Here is a 5,168-nt window from a genome sequence, read left to right as displayed (position 1 = left end):
ATTGTGCTCATGTTTAAACTAACTCTCCGGGAGTGAGGAGCTAGCTAGGTGTGTGTGTCTGTGCGTGCGCATGTGCGTGCCTATGCTCACCTGTATTTATATGTGCGCATAAGTGACTATTTACCTCTGTGTGCGTGTGAAGTACATATGTGTGTGATGTGTCTATGTGTATGGTCTGTCTATGTGCTGCCTGTGTGCGTACATTATGTGTGATGCATTTATGCATAATCATGGTGTTATACGTTATATATAGGAGAAGAGAGAAGAAGAAAAGAGGAGAGAAAATAACAACTAAATTAAATAAGAGAAAGAGAAAAAGCGGGGTGCAGTCACTACACTGTAAACCCTAATAAGTTCACAGAACTCAAAAATTATTTTGTAACAGATTACACAAAAATATTTTAGTGATGTTTTTAAATGTTTTAAGTTTACGTAAAATAAAACTTATACTTAGAGTTGCCTTAAATTATCTCAATGTTATCTTATAAATATTGATATTCCTCAACTTATAATTGGGGAGTAATTCACTAAAAATTTTCAATATTTTTCAACTCATAATGTGGAAAATACACTAAAAATTTTCAATATTTTTCAACTCATGTGGAAAATACACTAAAAATAATTTCTAAAGTGAAATACTGATGTTGGCCCACTACTAGAGGTCGACCGATATGGGTTTTTCAATAGCCGATGCCGATGACGATATTTAGGAGTCAGGGTCAGCCGATGGCCGATATATGCTGCCGATATTTTTTGGCCGAAAATTGGACGTTTTCCCCTCTATTTGCATGATAAAATATCACATTAATAATAACAAACGATACACAAAATTTCTCAACTTAGCATTTATTGAATACTGACTTGTGTAAATTTAAATATAAACTTAAATAACAAAAACACAATACAACTTATAAACAACTTAAACTTATAAACAATAAAGATAGCAGCATCAGAATCTCTTTAGCAGCAAACTCATTCTTCAGCTCCCAAGCTCACCAGTCTGCTGCAGATATTGCACCTGGCTTTTCCTGGTGTTGGCTTTGTGAAATGCTGCCATACAGGATTAGATTTTTGTTCAGCCATCAGACAGCAATTACTAAAACAGAAGAATAAATGCAAGGTTAGAATTTTTATTATAGTACCTTCATCTTCAATTCATTCTACAATTCCAGTATTCCATGCACATTAAAACAATTACACTCTAATACATTTTGAAGATATGATGAGTAGTGTACACTAACATGTTGTTTCTGTTGTTAGCAGACAGATAGCTTAAAGCCAAATTCACAATCAGAATCTAGTGATCCCGGAAAATAAAATAAAATAACTGTCGTATTGCACAGCCTTGTATGCAAGGACAACATAAGCCCCTAGTGATTGTGACGTTGTCTACGTATAAGCCCGTATAAAGGATAGACATGTTTAATGAGGAAACTAACTGCGCAAAGTCATGCACTTTTTATCTAGACGTCTGACAAATTGTTTGAATCTCCGGTCTCAAATGAAAAAAAGTTGCACAGAAGGACCATTGTCAGCATCAGCTCAAGTAAATGGTAACCACGCTTTCGAACAAACACTTTTCTCCGCCATGCATTGTTCTTAGCAGCTCTGTGTCTCCGAGGACGGCGCTGTCTGTGATCAGGGCAGAGTAACGCAACTCTCACACACGCTGCAGTATTTGAGCGCTGCCTGCTCCGCCCCACACACTCACAGAGTGAAACTCTCCGACACAAGAAAAAAAACATAACTGATAACATCGGGCTGATATGGTAATAATTAAAATGTTAACAATTAAAATGATTTTTAACGATTAAAAAACGTCTGTGAGCCCACCAATAAGCGCACAAAACGAACTCTATTAGAATCAATGATCCTTAATGTTACCTGTAAGCTACAGTTGGTTGAAGGCTCATTATCATTACCCCAGTTCCCAATAGCGTAATTCGCGTTTTCTTTTAAAGCAACATTTCATAGCAAACTACTTAAATAAACAGGTCATTGAAAGATCAGAATTTAAGCCTTACTGTTTTATCCCAGGACTCTTCCAAAACTTCTGGCTGTGGTCCTGCACAAGGTAGCGTGGGTCACGTGTTCCACAGCAACAATAACACTGGGCTAACCGCAGACGTGCCTATCTGAAAATCGGCGTAGTGCACTCGGATATCGGCCGATGCCGATACATTAAAAAATGCTAAATATCGGCCCGATATATCGGTCGACCTCTAGTCATAACGTTATCGACGTCATGACATTCTGGTGGGTGGGTCTTATCTCTCCCTCAGGAAAGCTGAGTCAGCCATCTTGATTTTACCTTGATGCGGAGAAGTCTTGGCCAGCCCGTGTGGATGTGGAACACAGTTTAATTTGTTTTTGTTTGTTTGCAGTGCGCACTTTTATCCCCCCACTTCAAACCACCACCACTACCACCTCAGTTTTTTTTTCCATTAGTCTTATTGCCCTCGTTTTCTTAAGCGCCGTCTTAGCATCAGCCCTGATTTGGTAAGTAACGCTAAGGTTTTTATTTTATTATTGAATTTCGATAAATAGTCTTAAATTTGGAACTGGGAATACATTTGTCCAATGTGCACAGTGAATTTTTTTTGTAAGTAGTTTACAAATCCAAGTAATTGTAACTTTAGAAGTTGTTGAATGTGACAAACAGTGTTGGGGGTAACGCGTTACGAGCGTTACGTGCGTTATGTAATAATATTACTTTTCTTAAGTAACGAGTAATATAACATATTACTTTAGAAATTTACACTTTAATATTTGAGTTACTTTTTTAAAAAAGTAGCGCGAGTTACTTTTTTTATTTTAATTAATTTGCTTAAAAAAATATTTAATTACATTATGTGTTTTTAAAAGAAAATTAAGGTGAGGCTGTTGTTGAATGCTGAATTTCTTAGTCAAAAAAACACGTCCAAGGCCTGAACAAGATAAAGCTTTAGCCAGGTAAGAAATAAGTAACGCAAAAGTAACTCAAAATTAATATAGCGCATTACTTTCCATAAAAAGTAACTAAGTAATGCAATTAGTTACTTTTTGGGGGGAGTTACTCAGTATTGTAATATATTACATTTAAAAGTAACTTTCCCCAACACTGGTGACAAATACGTTTTACAATCATACAACGGTGAAATGTTATCAGCGGGTTTCCTGTATGAACTACATTTCCCATAATGCATGTTTGCCCGGGACGCTGATGGTTAGGTCCACGAGTCTGAACTTTCTGGCGGGGACCAGAAGCATAACTTTATCCTTGCTTCCCAGTTTCTGCTGGTTGTTGTTATCGCTTTTCGCCGGTAATGCATGTGAATACTGTGAGTATACTTATTTCAATAAGTGTCCGCGTTACACAGTCTATATTTTACATTGTCGAGCTGTGTGTATGTGTGTGCTAGCATGAAACGAACAATGCTAAATAACATAATGTCAGTGTGTTATCATGATGCTAACCAGACCTGTGTTTGTATTTCTTCGTAGGCTCAAGTGTGTGGTTGTGAGATCATCTCGAAAGAATTTTAACAGGTCAGGTAGGATGTATTATATGAAATAGTGTTATTAACACTATTAGCTGAAGTTGGCCCAATGGAGTGGAAGTGCAAGTTGTGTTCTGCAACATCAAATACCCGGGGACAATTATTTTGGCACTATACTGTACTGCATAGCCAATATTCAAGAGTGTCCCCCCTGCCATGTCTCTATGACAGTTGTATTTGTACTTTTCCATCATTTGAAGCAATGAAAGCTCATCTGTCAAGATCTCATAATGATACATGTAGAGTAGATCCAACTGAAAGAGCATGTGTTTTTTTTACATGTCCTTTGTGTAACTTGAAGCAGCCCTTTTCTGAGGAAATTCTTTTTGGTCATTTGAGAAGTCATTTACGAAGTCATGAGATGGTAGCATGCCCATTCAAGAACTGTAATTACAGAACAAATAGCTACTCAGCGTTTAATGCACACAAAAGGCATACAATGGCAGACAATGATAGTGCCCCAGTTGTAGTTGCAGCAGAAAGTCTTGGGGAACCTGCTGAAAGTCACAGTGCAGGGTCTGCGGACACATTTGATCTTAATGAGGTAAACAGTCAGTGTGACACAGACACTTTAAGAGCCCAGTTGAACCATAACTTGGCATCATTATTCCTAAAGATGCAATCTATTCGTCATGTATCTGACATGGCATCTCAGGAAATAGTGGAACATTTGACTCAGATATTTTCCTTGTCACAACCGATACTCAAACATGACATTAGAGAGGTCTTACAGAGTCATGACATCACTGTCAGTGAAACACTTCTAAATGAGGTTGTCAGTACTGTTATGGACAGTAATGTTATAGTCAGTGCCACAGCTAAGGGGAAGCAGTTATCCTCAACCAAGAAAAGGAAAACCTTCATCAAAAATAATTACCCTGTGGTAAAGCCTGTACAGTATCTGCTACAGCCAGGACACACAGCAGTGCATGTTCCCATTCTTGAGATGATACAAAAAATCTTCAATCATACAGATATTTTGGACAAAATTAAAGAAACAAAAGTGACACAAAACGGTCATTATGTAAGCCACCAAGATGGTTTGTACTTCAAAGAGAACACATTCTTGTCTTCAGATGAGTTAAAAATAACACTAATTTTGTACATTGATGATTTGGAAATAGCCAATCCACTTGGCACATCACGCAAAATACACAAAATATGTTCAGTATATTGGACGCTTGCTGATCTTCCCAGTAAATACCGATCAGCCCTTCATGTGATTCAGCTTGCAGCTTTATGTAAAGTGGCTGATATGCAGACATTTGGCTATGAAAAAGCACTTGGTCCTTTGTTGAGAGACCTCCGTACCCTTGAACAAGATGGGGTCTTCATAGAGTCTATTGGTAAGGTAGTTCAAGGAACAGTCATGTGTGTGGTGTCTGACAATCTTGCAGCCCATGATTTGGCAGGTTTTTCAAAGTCTTTTAGAGCAGAATATTTTTGCAGATTCTGCATGGCAACACAAGCTCAACTTCAGACTCATGACATTGCAAGTGGCGAGTTCAGTTTTAGGACAAAAGACAGCCATAATAGTGATGTGCATGCTGTAATGCATGGGGAAAGTCAGAGTCAGAATGGTGTTCAGGCAGATTGTGTCCTGAGCCAGCATCTAGAGCATTTTCATAC

The 5,168-nt window shown here is 37.9% G+C and overlaps 1 long non-coding RNA gene across 1 annotated transcript; it reads right to left on the bottom strand.

Annotated features, from left to right (window-relative positions):
- Positions 1-830: 830 nt before the first annotated feature.
- On the bottom strand, positions 831-2,057 carry LOC140592559 (uncharacterized). The gene is made up of 2 exons (XR_011992889.1): positions 2,025-2,057; positions 831-1,096 (listed from the first exon to the last, which is right to left on the bottom strand). It is a non-coding gene; the product is annotated as an uncharacterized lncRNA (long non-coding RNA).
- Between the last annotated feature and the right edge of the window lie 3,111 nt (positions 2,058-5,168).

The sequence above is a fragment of the Paramormyrops kingsleyae genome, chromosome 1, assembly GCF_048594095.1.
Source record: "Paramormyrops kingsleyae isolate MSU_618 chromosome 1, PKINGS_0.4, whole genome shotgun sequence".
Classification (NCBI taxonomy): domain Eukaryota; kingdom Metazoa; phylum Chordata; class Actinopteri; order Osteoglossiformes; family Mormyridae; genus Paramormyrops; species Paramormyrops kingsleyae.
The sequence above is the reverse complement of the archived record's forward strand: the minus strand, read 5'-3'. Positions and strand labels throughout refer to the sequence as shown.